The sequence below is a fragment of the Pan troglodytes genome, chromosome 1 (genome assembly GCF_028858775.2).
Source record: "Pan troglodytes isolate AG18354 chromosome 1, NHGRI_mPanTro3-v2.0_pri, whole genome shotgun sequence".
Lineage (NCBI taxonomy): Eukaryota > Metazoa > Chordata > Mammalia > Primates > Hominidae > Pan > Pan troglodytes.
In genome coordinates, this window is record NC_072398.2 from 148,376,688 (window position 1) to 148,394,931 (window position 18,244).

At 33.4% G+C, this 18,244-nt stretch overlaps 1 long non-coding RNA gene across 2 annotated transcripts in view; it reads left to right on the top strand.

Annotated features, from left to right (window-relative positions):
- The window catches only part of LOC107967130 (uncharacterized), a 128,400-nt gene that overhangs the window by 21,557 nt on the left and 88,599 nt on the right, over positions 1-18,244 (top strand). For both annotated transcript variants that reach the window (XR_008548053.2, XR_008548052.2), the window contains exon 2: positions 5,704-5,776. This is a non-coding gene — a long non-coding RNA (uncharacterized LOC107967130). The remainder of the gene's footprint in view (positions 1-5,703; positions 5,777-18,244) is intronic.

The window sequence follows — 18,244 nt, forward strand, 5'->3', positions numbered from 1 at the left end:
AAGCAAAATTGAGCTGTAAACCCAGGTCTAGCTGACTCTAACATCTTTGAGCTCCCTAATATTATAGGCAGTGTTATGCAGCGTGCTCGTTTCTGAAGAATAGAATAATAATTTTTATCAAATTCTTAATGACATATATCATATTGAAAGATATAATAGTCCTGGTTTTCGGTGGGATCACAGGCTAAATACAGTGCAGGTGGAAATCCATTGGACTGCCTTAATGTCATTGGCCAGGAGGCCCTCCAGCATCATGAAGTAGATAAAGTGAACTTTGAGGCTTCCTTCCTAAAAGCAGGCTGAGCATCTGTCCTACATACTCTGTAATGGCCAGCATGTGTCCTGACTGGTGAGTGTCCTTTCTAAGGGTTCAGATGTCTGGTCTGATTGATTAGAGCCTTCACCAGGCTCACTGAGAAATACTTTGAAAATGTAATAAATATTCACAAATCTTAAACAATACAAACACCATTCTGTATTACAAACATGATTTCCAATTAGTTCCATGCTGCAGCTTCCTATCACCATTGGGAGACTTTCGTTTCTAACTTCTTGGGTGTCTCATCCAAGGGTGGCATAGCTTTCTTGTGGGATCACTTGTTACTTCAACATCCTTTTGAAAGGCATGGGTTATGGGCAATTCCTGTATCCATCCTAAGTGATAATTATCAAAAGAATCTGTGTACCCCAAAGTCATTTCTTTAATTACCAAGATTACATTTCAAATAGAAAAAAGAAAGGAAAACATTTTTTATTTATTACATATGTTTATTCTAAAAACATATTCTAACTTTTATATAAGACTAAAAAATGTATGAGATAAAAGGGAATAAACGATATCACATGGTGAAATAATTTTGAGATATTTATACACTGTAGATATGTATACTCTCTGCCTGCTGAGGGCACTATTCCAACAACACCGTTCACTCCATTCCAGTTGGAACCGTCCCCTTAAAAAAACTCCTCATTGCATAGTGGACATTTTCTTCATTTTCTCTCCTCCATTTTCCATTGTTGTTTAAATCATTAAAGTTACCCTTGCTGAATGTTAAGCAGAGGAAAAGGAAAAAGAGCAATATAAAGGTAGAGACCCTCTTAGACACAACTAGACTGTTCAGCAAGGTCCTCTATACTAGTAGCTTCTTATTAAAGCCAGAAATTCCAATATTATCACGTCTACCTTTTGTGCTGAGTTGTCTTCATCAGCTGATCTGGTATTCCTTCCTGACTTGTTCCTCTCTCCCTTCTTTTCTTCACTTTCTGTCCCTTTCTCCCCTTCCCTCTAATACAATAGTCGTTTAATTCTCTAAACAGCCCACAACTCTCCTATTGTCCTCATTTTACAGATGAGAAAAAAAAAAACACACAGAAACCAATAGGTTATATAACTTGACCAAGATCATATACTTAACAAGTGGCAGAACTGGGATTCAAATGGGAAACAAGTTGTCTTCTTTTTTGTGGAGAGAGAAAAATCTTTTTTTTTTATTAGCTCCTTAGCATGAATCATTTTTTTTAAAAGATGCTAATAGCCTTGAAAAACATAAGAGCAGATACTGGAAAGGAGAAAGGTCAGAGGCTTCACAGAATACAAGCTCACCTATTTCCCAGGGTCAAAACAATAAATGCTACTGTGTGAAGAGTGACCTGATAAAAGATCATTAGCAAGTAACTTCCATTTTTGCTAAACAAGGTAGTATTAATATTAGGTTGGTGCAAAAGTAATGGCAAAAACCGCCATTACTTTTGTACCAACATAATAATATAATTGTAATTCTCTTAAGAAAATAAAACCAGGATATACCACTGAAAAAATAAATGTTGATTTTTGAAATATCTTTTCCTTAGAATTCTTGAAGCATTTATTCCTTTTAGATTATATAGTTTTTTTCTATACAAACAGAAATTTCAACATAACTATATTCTAAGGACACATCTATTATGACCTTTTAAAATTCCTGGCTGGGCTCGGTGGCTTACACCTGTAATCCCAGCACTTTGGAAGACTGAGGTGGACAGATCACCTGAGGTCAGGAGTTCAAGACCAGCCTGACCAACACAGTGAGACTACCCCTCTACTAAAAATAGAAAAAATTAGCCAGGTGTGGTGGCAGGCGCCTGTAATTCCAGCTACTTGGGAGGCTGAGGTAGTAGAATTGCTTGAACCTGGCAGGCGGAGGTTGCAGTGAGCCAAGATCACGCCATTGCACTCCATCCTGGGCGATAGAGCAAGGCTCCGTCTCAAAAATAAATAAACAAATAAATAAATATATGAAATACATAAATAAAATTTCTTTTGTAAATAGTTGAATTAGTTTATAGATAAATAATATTAGCTCATAGATATCAAGTAACTCATATGCTAAATGTCTTCCATTTGTTATCACATTCAATATTCAAAATGATACAATGATATTACAATTTTACAGATGAGTAAGCTGAGGCTTATTGGAGTAAAATAACTTCCGGAATGTCAGTAAGCTAGGGAATAAAGAAATAAAGACCTGATCCCAAAACTTCATTCCTCACCACAGCACTATATTGCCAAAGACCAAAGAGCATGACTAATTTTTTAAATCAATACACAATTATTCTTTTTTTTTTTTGAGAATAAGTCTTGCTCTCTTGCCCAGGCTGGAGTGCAGTGGTGTGATCTCTGCTCACTGCAACCTCTGCCTCCTGGGTTCAAGCAATTATCCTGCCTCAGCTCCCTAGTAGCTGGGATTACAGGCGCCCACCACCCTGCCTGGCTAATTTTTGTATTTTTAGTAGAGACGGGCTTTCACCGTCTTGGCCAGGATGGCCTCAAACTCCTGACCTCATGATCCACCCACCTCAGCCTCCCAAAGTGCTGGGATTACAGGCATGAGCCACTGCACCTGGCCTATACAATTATTCTTTTAAAAATTAATAATGTTATTTGTTTAAAATATTTATAGTTTCTCTTCATATAGCTTATTAAATCTTCTCTTTGTCTTTGGACTAAAAAAATTTTTTGCTCTTACATTTCCGTGTAAGAATCTGATAATTTTTGAACCTAATAATTTTCAAAGTGCTAACTGTGTCTTTGATAGAAATATATCAATTTTGTAATTTATTCCAAAGTGCAGTTGTTCTAAAATTTAAAGAAAAGCTTTTAGTATTTTTTTCTTGATAAATCTTTTAAAATATATATTAGAATTGTTAGAAATGCTGGGAAAAAGGAAAAGAGAAAAGAGAAGAGGAGCTGCTGAAATTTAGAAAAGGCGAAGATAGAAAAGATGGAATCACTGAAGAAATATTTCACTTAATTCACAGAAGGCAGTGCCCTGTGTACTGGTATATGGGAATTATATGATAAAACCCCCTTACTTTAGTTTTCTGCAAATTATAAATATAAAAAGCATTATAAATTGCTAAAAAGCACTTCTTGATTTAGCATTTGAAAAGTTTGCATTGATATTCGACTGTTAATATGTAACTGTGGTCTTATGGAAATAAATTAAAATCAATGTGGAGTGTCCTCTTCCTATCCATCCACCCCTAAGGTAAAACTTGATAATTATACTCAATAAAAGTATTATTCTTACCTTTCTTCTATTTAGAATATTTTCTTTGAGTATCAGGATTTGTCATTATCTTAATTCCTTACTTTTGTACTATAAATGAGAAGTTTTAAAAAATCCCTTCGAATAAATGTGATTAAAAAGGTAAAACTCATCCTGAATATAGTGAGTTGAGTTATATAATCTCTGTTACTTTTCATTTTCCAAATAACCACTTCCCTATTTTGTATGACCTAACTCATTCTGGCAAAGCATCCATCATCACCAATCAAATGACTAGTTCAGAACAATACACTCTATGTGAATGACGTGAGACTGATTGAATGACTGAGATTTTAAAATATGTATATTATTTGTGATTGGGGAAGGATTGTACTAGTCAAATGCACAGAAAAGACTCATGAAGTAGAAAAACATCCAAAGTCATATGAAAAAGTTTTTTCCTATTTGAGTTAGGTTTCCAAGAGTATTATGAATTTCATTTGGCCTTTTATCCCCAAGAACTAAAATTACATGATTTACCAAAAGTCCTTTCTCTCTTTTTATTAAATAACACTTGCCTAAGAACAGTCTCAAATACTATAGTCAAGGTCACTTTCTGTAATTAATTGTAGTATAATAATAATGAAACATAAGTTATTTCTGTAGGTTAACAGCACGCTAGTCTCATGAGTAATAAGAATATACAAAATGCATTTACTGATGAAAAAGAGCTTATGTTTACCGACTAGGACCTTCTTGGATTTTCTGGTAAGTGAGTGTTTCAAAGTTCACTCTCCATCTCCTGGCCCCTTACATAAAGTGCTCTGTTGGCCCTGAGCACCCTGGCTTCATTTGGCTTCACTGAGCAGAGTTGCCTATGTCTATACACTTTAGCAAGACTTGGGTTGCTTTCTGCTTGTCTTTCTTTTCTGTTTTCTCTTCCTTTTACTTGCAAAGCTTTCAAGCTTGATATTTCCCGCAATAAGGATTCTTCTTCAATTTATCATGAGTTCTTACTACCCTTTATGAGTCACCCATTTCTACAGAAATTCTGCATTTTCACTCCACAAATCAGTTTCCAAATGTCATTAACTTTTCTTCATGGAGATACCTTTCTTTTTAATAGGCTACCATAGAGTCTTATTTAAAAATCCCTGCATTGCATTTACTGGAATCTTTAAAATATTTAACATGTCACCATTAGCAATAATACATTAGCAATGCACCATTTCTCTACTTGGGTTTGTCTTTTATAGTATTTTTTTGGGAGGTTTTTGACGTTCCTGTTATTGTTTTTAATAATGTATGTGTGAAAGTATTGCTACTCTCTCAAAACATTACTACTATTTCTACTCCCTTAAAACATTAAGTTTATATTATATACATTATTGATCAAATAAAAATATGGGTAACATTTTCTGATCCTTTTTTTTGTATGCCAAACACCATCCTAGGTAGTTACATGATATTTTTACAATAACCTTAAATAGTAGTCATTATTATCCTTACGTTTCACAGGAGGTAAACAACTTCCCTGAGGTCACCCAACTAGTAAGTAGCAGAAACAAAGTTTATACCTAGATTTAACTGATCCAAAAGTAATGTGTTTTTCATCAACAATCTTTGCCTACAATCTTTGCCTATGATCTTCGATTAGTCATGTCTGTAAATTCTCTGATTTTGGATTTACACCAAATAAGGAATTTCCTCATCTGGTGAAGCTCTCATTAGCAGGCTTAGGAAAGATAGAAAGCCTGGGGGAAGCAACATACCTGACCTTCTCTCCCTGGTCTAAAGAGTGAGCCAAAATCTCCATCCCTAGGCTTAAAGACGTGCTATTGATAGCTTTATTTGGCTTAAGATCTAATTGAAAAATGTCCTAAAGACTTGGAAGTAATTAGACTTGTTAGTTTATCTCACTGAGAAAAATCCTTCAAAGTATGTTAACAGAAAGTATATTCCAGAATTTCTTTATTGGCATAGTTAGCTTGGTAAACCCACACTAGTCAAATAATTTTTAAGGCAAAAATATCATCATATATAACCTCTCAAACAATAGGTTAATGTAACATAAATTCCAACTTGAAAGTATCATTCCACAGAGAATTAGCTTTATATTTGCTTGTCTTTTGATATATTGTTCCAATAACAAGACATGATGTTATTATTTCAGTTCCAGAAACCTATGGAGAAAGCGCATGGAGATAATTAGTTCTACTTCCAGAGAGGGTAAACATATCACAAATGTAAGTTTTCTTCTTACCAATGTAGTTATGGGATGGCTTCAGTTTTTATAAGACTGTTCTATTAAAGTATCTGATTGTGTTTGCGTTAGGAATGTTTTTTGTTTGCTTTATTTTTGTCTCACTGTCTGACATTTAAGCTCCTTGAAAGCTTCTAAATCCATTCAAAATAATAAACGTTTGTTGAGAACTTACAACATTACTAGGTAGTTGTATTATTTGGATGCTTACATTTAAAACAACATTATTCAGGTAGCAGATCTTTAATGTAAGGAAATGTGAAAGATACCCAATAATTAGATAAAACAAAATGCTCTAACTTGACTTACACCAACAATTAAGTATGGTCATGGTTTTATAGAGAACTTAAAAACAACCTAAAAGTTTGGGTCTTAGAGGCAACCTCAACTTCTGAAATTCATCAAACATCGTAAACAACCATATGCTTAGTGCAAGCGATAAAGAGTAGTTAAAATAAGAGCAGAACAATTATCACTGCAATTTTCCACTTTTCTAAACAATGGCAAACAAATGGTAATACTATTTAGCCTAGGCTAATTATTATTAATCATAATATTTCAAGACTATTTTTCAAAAACATTCATTTTCAAGACCAGAATTCTGTCATTTGAATCCCTTTTTTCTTTTCACAGAAAAAAGTCATTTTGCTTCATATATCTATGAAATTGATATGGAATATTCATTTTTAATACCTATAGACACTTACATATGTTCAAACAAAATTGAGTGAGAAAGGCGAGTAGGAGCATATTTCATAGCACACACTTGTAAAATGTGAAATTTCCTTGGATCACTTTCCTGGAAAAAAAATCCATAATTGAAATTGTACTCCAGGAATGTTCTGGGTGAACTGAACAGCTTGATATGAATGATAGTCTAAAGTCATTTTGTTGATGAAACAAACCTTTGTTTTGAGGGAATAAATAGTTACATTGCAGCGTATTCTGTGCTATCCAAGAAAATGGTCAGCAAACCTTTCTATGAATATGTAATTAAATTTATCTAGTCAATAATGGTTCTTTGAAAAACCTAAAGCTGAAAATTAAGAGGTCATGCACCTGGGCATCTGATTGACACCAGTTTTATTTGATATAATAATACCAGTTGAGTTCCATTGAGAAGTTGATAATGGCCTTTATTTACATTTAATTAGCACCTCTCTGGATTAATTCCTCATTTTTAAAACCTAATACAACCTTAATACTGGAAGATGTGAATCGAATATGATAACAACATGTACCTGGTTGTTTTAATTAATCTGTCTAAACTGAGCATGCCACTTCAAATTCATAAAGATCAAGCTTTATGCTACCCTTAGACTTTTCATCATGTTAATTGGCTGCTGTGTTAGAAAATGATCTTTATATTATTGTGACTCTGTGGCAGTACAGTTCCACTTGGTTATGATGAGCATGGAAAGTAAACATATAACCTTTATTTCAGATATTTATTTAGGCTAGAGGAAAATAAATAAAAGTGTTAAGATTGGGTAATTCTAAGTGCTGGGAGCATAGATAGTTAAAAACAACTGTCTGCATCTTCCAGAATTTTTTATAATGAAAATGGATTACTTTTATTTAAAATGACATATTACATCTATAAATCATATATATATGATGTGTTTCTTTATATAAATAGCAAATACACCATATATGCATATATAGTTTAAATCCGTGTCTTGGAAGTCAAAGAAAAATAATCGAGGTACATATTTTTTTACTCACATTCTATTCGATTGCAATATTAATGAAGGTGAAGGTGAGAAGCAAGTCAAAAAATATTAGACAATGTAAACCTTAATGGCTTGAATAAAGAACAATATAAACGATGAATGAATGAGTGAATGAATGAGTAATGTCTTACAATTCTTCCTCTTAGGAAAGTAGCTGAAAAAAAGTCATTTTTAAAAATTTGCCATAAAGTCTTTTTTTTTCACTTAAGTTGATTTTTTATTTACTGTTCTCATTGGGTTTTATTAAAGACCACATACTTACCATCAGATTTTAAGATTAGAATTTGTTGCCACTATTGAAATAAGTGATTACAGATTATATCAGAAGCACATTCCACTAATTTGTAATTATCCATTAGCTATATTCAGATTAAGAAGAAAGAGGAACAATCTAGCTTGGGGACAAAGTAATCAAAATATAAAAGGATTCATCAACAAATAGAAAGTAACAATCAAAGGAATGTTATACAATTATTCACAAAGAAATTCTAGAAAATAGAGTTTACGATGTCATATCCTGTCAATTCTGTGGATTGGAAATGATGCCAAACCCAATGAGAATTAATGCCAAAAGAGCCTAACATGTAACATAAATAGCTTCTTGTGATACTCTCTCTGCTTTAAGAACTTAGACTAATGTTGTCATATTACACAAGTAATTGCTGCCCTGTGATATTTGATGATGGGATTTGTACTATTTCAGCATTATTGCTAGAAAAAAAGAGGGTTCTGTTTACATTTCAAAGTTTGTTTTTAAGTGAACTTTCTCTCTGTATGTTGAGAATGTTATTTTTTAGGTTTTTAACATCTTATTTTCTTGATTTCTCCAGTGATCTCTTACAGCATCCCTTTCCCTAATATTTAGCTGTCTTCCTTAATTCTGTACTATCAGTAAAATAAACTCCTACATTTTGGTACTACAGTTAGGGAGCCAGAGAAAGATTGTTTTCTTGAGAAAGAGAGAGATAATCAATGTTTAAATAAATGTAAGAATAACTGAGACAAAATTAATAAATCTTTATAAAATGTTGACTAATCAACATTCCTTTTACTTCAACATTTGATAAGAAAATGTTTTCTACTTTGTCAAGTATAAATAAAAGCTGAATGTACCCACATTATATTATTGTTCTGAGTCCATTGGGATTAAACGGGAGAGAGCAACATTGCAACTAGGCTGGAAACTAGGAGACTTAGATTCTAGCTCTGGTTCTATCTCTGCTTAGTTTTGTGACATTGAAGAAAGAAGAGTTTCTTGAGCCATCACTTTATTAATCTGCAAAGACTTCATTGATCTGTATGATTTTGGCATCCCCTTGAATTGTAAGTTGTGTCCTTATATATACTTTTGTGGGGCTTTGAATTGAGTAATTCTACTTAAAAGGCAAACTTAAACCCAATTGTTTATTAATTTGAAAGAGTACATAAAATGATCTGTTGATTACTTTTCATCACTTTATTTTGTTAATTGTCATTAGCTGGTGTTGATAACTTCTTTTCTGTTGGGTTCAATATTATGATTTGTGGGTTTGCAACCTACACCATGCATCATTGCATAAGTAACAAAGGAGAACCCATAAAGACACCTTAAAAAATGAATATTATTATTTGATAAGTTGTCATATTTGAAAAGAAAAAGAAAACATAGAGCACTGTGAGTTGTTTGAACTGCATGCTTATTGTACCTCTCTTCATGCCAAAAAGTTAGATCTAACAAGCAATTAGTTTATTATTCCAAACATACTGTTGGTCAGCCAAAATCTCCTTTGTGCCACTACTGATACTGGAATTCTGAAATTTCTCTAAGGAGCATAGGAATTGTGCACAACATCTAGTGATGTTGGTCCTTCACAGTCAAAAGCATCTAAGTGTCCTATCTGAGGTGCTAGGGTGGAGTGAACAGTACAACAACACAATGGTTAAGGACAATAACTTGGTTGTGAGATTTAGTAATAATGTGAATTCGACCAATGGCTTTAATCTTTCTCAGTCTCTGTTATATCATCTACGAAGCAGGGAAAACAATACACTCAGTTCATGGAGTTGCTATAGTTATTAAGTGAGATTAAGTGAAAATATATATGTAAAGTGCTTATCATCATAGTGGCTCTTACAGGCTTTTATGGAAATAAGAATCGCCAAGAAAAACATTTCAGTGTTTGAGAATCAAATAGAGTTTCCTCAGGTGTTATGTTTGTTTGCTTACTTGCTATTAAAGCTTTATGAGATGTAACTCAAATACCCTAAAATTTACCTGTTGAAGTGTACAAGTCAATAGTTTTAATATATTCACAAAATTTTGCAACCATCACCACTACATAATTTTAAAATATTTTCATTGTCCATGCAAAAACCACATGCCCTAATCTACGTTTTCTTGTTTGCATGTTTATCTATTTTGATCATTACATATAAAGGAAATTGCACAATGTTTTCATTTGTGACTGTCTCCTTTCTTAGCATAATATTCTCAAGTTTCATCCATATTGTGGCATATATCAGTATTTCATGTCTTATTGCTGAATATTCTGTTGTATGAATATATCACAATTTGTTTATCCATTCAACAGTTAATTCGTATTTGGGATGTTTCTGATTTTTCATAATTATGAATAGTGCTGCCAAGAATATTCAGGTATGAAATTTTTGTCGACATATTTTCATTTCTCTTGGGTATAATAAAAGAGTAGAATTGTTGAGTGTCATATGGTAAATCTATGTTTACTATCCTGAGGAACTGCTAGAATGTTTTCCAAAGTAGCTGTACAATTTTACAAGCTTACAAGCAATATGTTAAGGTTCCCATTTCTCTACATCGTAGCAAACACTGGTTATGTCTTGTCATTTTTAGTCATCCTACTGGGTGTAAAGTTGTATCTCATCATAGTTTTGATTTACATTTTCTATATGACTAATGATATTGAGGATCTTTTAATATGCTTATTGGTCATTTGCACATTTTCTTTGGGTACATGTCTACTTAAAGATTTTTCCCATTTTTTAATTGCCTTATTGTGTTTTTATTGTTGAATACTAAGAATTTTTATGCTGGGTATTAACTCCTCATCAAATACATGATTTAAAACTATTTTCTCCCATTCTATGGATTTTCTTGTCACTTTCTTGATTGTGTCATAGGAAGCATAAAGTTGTTTAATTTGATGAAGTCCAATGTATCTATGTTTCTTTTACAGTTTGTGGTTTTGGTATTGTACCTAGAAACTATTACTTAATAAAATATTATAAGAATTTTCTCTTAAATTTTATTCTAGGAAGTTATAGTTGTAGCTGTCACATTAAGGTCTAAGATTCATTCTGAGTTAATTTTTATGTATGATATGAGGAAGGCATCCATCTTCATCTTTTGGCATGTGGATATCCAGTTGTCCGGGTACCATTTCTTAAAAAACGATTCTTTCTCCATTGAATTGTTGGCAGCATTGTCAAAAATCAATTGACCATACATGTAAATGTTTATTTCTCTATTCTCAATCTATTTTATAGTCTGTTTGTTCATCTTTGTGTTAGTACCACATGGTTTTGATTATTGTAGCTTTAAAGTGTTGAAATCGAGAAACGTTGAGTCCTGACACTTGTTTTTCTTTTTCAAGATTGTTCTGCCATTCTGTGTCTCTTGCATTTTTAATATCAGTTGTATGATCAGATTATCAAGTTTTGAAAAAGCCAGCTGGGAATTTGTTAGGAAATTCATTGAATCTGTAGATCAATTTGGGGAATCTTGTCATCTTCATAATTTAAGTCTTCTGATTCATGAGCATGGGATATCTTTCTATTTATTTAAATGTCTTCAATTCCCTTCAAAACAGTTTTGTTGTTTTCATAAGTTTTGTACATCTTTTATAAAATGTATTTCTACATTTAAAAATTATTTTTGATACCTTTTTAAAAATTTTTTATTTTCATAGGTTTTTGGGGAACAGGTGGTATTTGGTTACGTGAGTAAGTTCTTGAGTGGTGATTTGTGAGCTTTTGGTGCACCCATCACCCGAGCAGTGTACACTGGACCCACCTTGGAGTATTTTATCCCTCATCCCTTTCCCACACTTTCCAGCTGAGTCCTAAAAGTCCATTGTGTCATTCTTATGTCTTCGCAACCTCATAGCTTAGCTCCCACTTTTGAATGAGAACATACAATGTTTGGCTTTCCATTACTGAGTTATTACACTTAGAATAATATTCTCCAATTCCATCCAGGTTGCTGTGAATGCCATTAATTTTCAGATTTTATTTTCATTGTCCATTGCTAGACTATAGAAAGATAATTAATTTTTTAGATTGATCTTTGCTTATTGAAATTGCTTATTAATTGCAATAGGTATTTAGTGATTTCTTTAGACATTTTTATATACAAGGTCATGTTGTCTGTGAAAAGAGATCATATTACTTCTGTCTTTACAATATGAATAAAATTTATTTATTTATTTTAATCTAATTGGCCTGACTAGTACTTTCAATACAATGTGGATGGAATAGAAGTGGCAAGAACAGAGACTCTGGTCTTATTCTTGATCTTAGGGAAAAAAATACCATTAATGATGCTAACTGCAGGGTTTTTTTTTTAATAGGTGTTCATTATCAAGATGAGAACTTTTCCTTTTATTTTACAAGCTTTTGCAATTTGTTGAGATACATTCACTGCACATATTGGAATAATCATGTGGTTTTTATTCTTTATTTTATTAGTATGGCATAAGACAGTGATTGAATTTCATATTTTAAAACAACCTTGCATTCCTGTGATAAATCACACTTGTTTATTGTAAATTACTGTTTGCATCTTACTGGATCCAGTTTGGTAATATTTTATTGAAGATTTTTGGTCTATATTCATTTGCAATATTGGTTTGTATTTTTTCTTGTAATTTCTTTCTCTAGTTTTTGTATCAGAGTAATACTGACCTCATAGAATACACTGGAAATGCATCTCCTATTCTATTTTTGAAAGTGTTTGTGAATAATTCATCTTAATTTTTAAAATATTTGTTTGAATTCACCAGTGAAGGAACTGGACATTGGCTTTTTTCAAGGAGTTTTAAAATTATCTATTTTGTTTTATATAGGTCTAATTCATATTTTCTATTTTTTATTTGGGTCTTTATAGGAATTTATCCATTTTGTCTAAGTAATCATTTTTTAAAAATTCTTTAAAAATATTTCTTTCTAATCTTTTTCATTCCATAATGTTGACAGTGAGATCTAATCTCTCATTCTCAATTATAGTAATTTGAGTCCTCTTTCTTTTTCTCTTGTTCATTTGCCCTAAAGTCTTGTCACTTTGGTTGATTTTAAAAATAGAAAATAAGTTTCAGTTTCATTGATTTTTTTTTCTTATGTATTTCTATTCTCTAGTTCATTAATTCCTGACTTGACATTTATTAGTTCCTTCAGCCTGCTTAATTTACATTTCGTTGGTTCTTCTTTTTCAAGTTTCTTAAGGTTGATTTGGGCCTTTTTTATATTAAAGGTGTTTATGGCTATAAATTGTATTTATAAGCACTAGTTTTGCTTCATCCCAAAATATGAGGCTTTTGTTTATTTGTTTTAATTTTAAGTTTAAGTTTAGATGGGGCCTTGCTCTGTTACCCAGGATGGTCTCAAACTCCTGGTACTTGGGAGTAATAATCCCAGGTACTTGGGAGGCTGAGGTGAAAGGATCACTTGAGCCCAGGATTTGAGCATGCCATAGCACCTGGCTGTTTCGTTATATTTTCTTTTTATAAATTTTCATTTATCTCTAAGAATTTTATAATGTCCCTTGTAATTTCTTGTTTGCCCTATTGGATACTTAGAAGTGTGTGGCTTAATTTTACATATCTGTGAATTTCCCAAGTTTCCTCCTGTTAGGTTTTATTTTAAATTTCATTCTCTCAAGGTCAGAGAACATACTTTGCATGATTTCAATCCCTTTAAATTTACTGAGTTTTGTTTTGTGACCTAACCTATGGTCTGTCTTAGCAAATGTACCATATGTGCTTGAGATAAATGTGTATTCTGTTGCTATTGGGTAGAGTGTTCTAGAGATGTATGTTAAGGCTAACTGGTTTATAGTGCTGTTCAAGTCATATATCTTTGTTTATCTTCTGCCTACTTATTTTCTCCATTATTAAAAGTGAGATTTTGAAACCTCCAACTATTATAGTTAAATCGTCTGTTTCTCCCTTCAATTCTGTCAGTTATTGCTTCATATATTTTAGGGCTCTGTCCATTGAGGTCTATTTTTCTCCTACAGTGTAGAGCCTGGAGTGTCCCTTCTCAGAGGGTGCAACTTTGGGCATGCATACTCACCTTGACTCCCTCCTCCCATCCCAGGGATAACAGTGGTTTTACCTGACCTCTCTGACAGTGTCTTTCGCTGATGTCCCTTATCTCATTGTGAATTTCTGGCTGGTATCTCTCTATTGGTATCACACCTAGACATTAACCTTTACCAACTGCTAGCTGATTGCTCTCTTGTTTTCAACAATGTCATGGATCATAAATTGTCCCAAAATATGATCAAATAATGCATGAACCCTTTGCAGGGATAGTTTTTAAGGCCAGTCTTTTAGGCTGGCTTATACTCTAGAAAGGTGCTTCTTAGCTAAAATCTCCATTATTTTCACAGTGCCTTCAGGCTTGAACTTCCCTCACACTTTATTCCAAGGAAAGACAGACCCCTGACTGTGCCTCCTATTCTTGGCTGTATCTGTCCGGAGACTTCCATCACACAGGGCTGGAGGCGGGAAGAGAGTGGGGCCATTGCTCAGATGCCACAGACGCCCACTGTTCTCACCAAGATTTCATAGATTTTCTTGCATAAATTCTTTTTCCATTTGCTTAAGATAATTTGCTGAGACTTTGTTTTTTTGTTTGTTTGTTTGTTTGTTTGTTTGCAAATTTGACTTACTTGTTACAGTTGTTTTTCTGGGGAGACTTTGCACAGCTCCTCATGCCACCATTCTGGAGTGCTTCTCCTCCCTAGAATGTTTTACATTGGTTCATTCTCCTGTTTGTATTATTCAATGCAATTATATGGGAAGGGATTATAATTTTATAGTATAATTTTTGTCTCCACAAACATTTTTCTGGCCACATCAGGCTGTGGGATTGCTCCAGTCAGCAGCTCAGTGACCTCAAACCCAGAGAAGCCCTGGAGCTGTGAATATAGATGAGGGGGGGCTTGGGAACCTGCTTGGTCAGGACTTCCTCAGAAGATGGCTCTCACTTTATGTCCTGATTTATATTTTGTGGGAGGAGTAAGGATAAAAATAGTATTTTACTGAGGTTTTTGTTTGGTTCATGACTTAAATAAGCTGCACAGAATCTTAGGGAAGGCATGGGAAGGCCTCAAACAAATATTTGCTGTCCATCAGTCATCTGCAGCAACATCATGAGTGTAGACTTAAAGTCCCATAACCCAAAAAGCTATTTTATGAGATGGGACCTGATGGCTTCTATGCTGGTCAATTATCTTGGTGCTATTAGCTAATTTCTTGTTTTGATGTGCTCTTCTCTCTATTTTAGTGGCTAGAAATCCACAGATTCTATTTCCTAGACTCCCTTAAAAATTAGTTTCTGTTTCAGTTCTGCCAATGAAAGGCACTGTTGGGAGATTGAAGAAAACAGAGACAGAAGAGTGACTTTCTTCATCTTCCCAGTTTCCAGTGTCATCTTCAGCAGCAGGGGAGCAGGATTAGCATTAATGACAGGAGACACAATGCCAGAGGCCTCGGAGGGCAGGTCCTAGTGCTAACAGCAGGAACTTGTAACAGCAGTGACCTCAAGAGCTAGGAAAGATCTGCTTCTCTTTTGCTCCTTCAACTCTGGAGTCCACAGTTACTAAGCATCTGGTAAACCTACTTTCCCCTCTTGTTTCTCTAACTCCTCCAACATTCCTGTAACCAATTCTGAATTAAATTTTCTCTGTCTGAAATACTAAGGGTAGTTTCTCCTTTCTGACAAGATCCTAAATTATACACAGTATCTATTTAAAACCTTTCCTTTAGACTAGAGGGATGAAGAAGGAAAAATGGAGTCAGATGCTTGCAGAAGAGTCAAGTGTAGTATGGTTCATTAATAACTAACATAGAAAGAACATCTACTGGGTATCTATGTAGCCCATTGCAAAGTGTAATATTTTAGGTAAAAAAAAGGTAAACGATTAGGTAAGAAATTTGGGGAAAAGCTAAATTTATGAAGCTTTTAGAAGAAAACATAAGGAGAGTCCCACTGCATCCTGCAAATAGGCAAAGATTTTGTAGCAGTACACAGAAAGCAATAATCATAAGGAAAAATTAAATTATGCTTTATCAACATTTAAAACTTCTCATCAAAATGCATTAAGAAAATGTATAAGCAAGCTGCAGGCTAGGAAAAATATTTGCCAAATAGGACTTGCATCTAGAATATATGAAGAACTCCTGAAACTCCACAATGAAAAGACAGCTCCATTAGAGAAAGAAGGACAAAAAACTAGACACTTTGAAAGGAAGATATTCAACTTGTTAATAAAACACAAAAAGACTTCAACATCATTAGTCACCAAGGGAATGCAAATTAAAGTCACAATGAAGTACTACCAAACACCTAATAGAATGGCTAAAATTTAAAGACTGACAAAACCAAGTGTTGACAATGTGTAACAACCAGAACACTCCGACAGTGATGATGGGGATCTAAATGTTTTTGGTACTTTCTTACAAATGTCCATAGACATGTATCCTATGGCCCAGTAATTCAATGACTAAGTATTTATCCAAGAGAAATGAAAACATACATCCTCTAAAAGTCTTGTACAAGAGTGTTTCTGGCAGCCTTATTCTTAAGAGTCCCAAATTGGAAACAATCCATATCTCAGCACCAGGAAAATGGGAAAACAATTGCAGTATAAATACAATAAAATGCTATTCAGCAATAAAAATTAATGAACTATTGCTATACATAAGCAACTATATGAATTAATTTTATAGACATTATGCTGCATGAAACAAGTCATTTACAGAATACTTACTTTGGGATTGCATTTATTTAACCTCTGCAATAAGCAAACTATAGTAAAAAAAATCAGTAAAGCATTTGCCTTTGTGAATTGGGGAGGATTTATGGAGAAGGATCATGGAGGAAAAAACTGTTTGGTGTGGCAGCTGTATCTTAATAGGAGTGTAGCTTACACGGGTGGATAAATTTGTCAGACCTCTTAAAATTCACTTCAGATGTGCACATTTTACTTCATGTAAACTTTTCTACTAAAGGAATTTTAAACACTGATGAGTATAAAAGGGTCAAATATCCCAACAATGTACTATTTCACTTTCATCCAGTTCTTTATGCAGAGTAAAACATAAGTTTTATTTATTTGATAATTGGCCATAAGCTGGAAATAAATGCAAAATGCAGTCTCCTTGAGAGCCTTGTAATTCTATGAAGGAATCATTATTAGCATACTCTAGATCCAGTCTTTGGCAGGAAGGGGCAGAGTATGTAAATTCATAGCAATGTACAGAGACAGGACCGTGGAGAGGGGCCAAGTCTATAAACATGGAAGCTTGAAAAATCATTATTCGAGGAAGAGATGCAAGAAGATATTGGTCTGAAAAATATTTAAAATAAATTAATGAGAAATAATAGAAGCTAATGAAATACAATTAACATGAGAGAAGAGAGAACAGGAAAGCAGACAAACAAAAAGGTTAAATTGAAATATAACGGGCCTTTTATTTGCTTAAATTTCAGGGTTGCTTTTTGTTGTTGTTGTTTTTCTAGATTTACTCTCACCAGTGTACCAAGTTTTATTGCAATCTGTTAACATCTTTGGAAATGCTTCAACTTGGTTCCAAATCTACTGATATGAAGTCTATTTCCTGCCAAGATATAGTGGCGAGTTCAAAGTGTTTGTATATGTTCTTTCACTTTATTTACTTAAAAGAAGTAATAGAAGTAAAGGAAAGGAAAGTCGCCATAGAAAAATAATCCTGACTTGTTAAGTAGATTCTTGCCAGAAGACTCAGGCTTTCTGATACATAGAAAAAATTCACATTTGGATACCATTTTATAAAATCTTGTCTAAACTGATAAAGCAATAAAAGCAGGCCAGCACCAGTCATACTATTTCTAGTATAGCGTAAGAGTTAAGAAAATGAGCTTTGCAATAACTTATGATTGAGTTCAAATTTCAGGGCTGCCCCATAACAGCTGTATAACTTCAGACAAATTACTTACCCCCTTTGAACTTTAACGTCCTCACCTGTAAAATTCAAATAATGCTTACCTCAGAGGGTTAATAAGATTAAGTGAGAAAACATATGAAATTACTCAATACCTGACATCAATATTAAGCATCATTCTTACTAAAAGATATGACTAACAAGGTGGCTTTATTCAGTTTAGGTACCAGTTTTTATTAACACTAAAGCTTATTTGAATCACAGTTTGGCAATCACCAAATGTATTAGTTAAAAAAAAAAAAAAAAAAAACAGGACAACGTAAGGAGAAACCATGTACAGACTTTCTTCATTGCATGCATTAAAGCCCTAACTCTAGCACAGAATATTTAAGCTTCAAAGTATTTCATCAATAGATCAATAAACCCCTAAATTAGGAAGACTGGTTTCATTTTATTCCCCATTTAAGCTCTGTTTTCCTTTTCTCTCCCATCCCTAGTAATAGACTTTTCTGATTCTCACCTATTGTTGTTTCTAGGGTTCTTAGGCTTAGACTT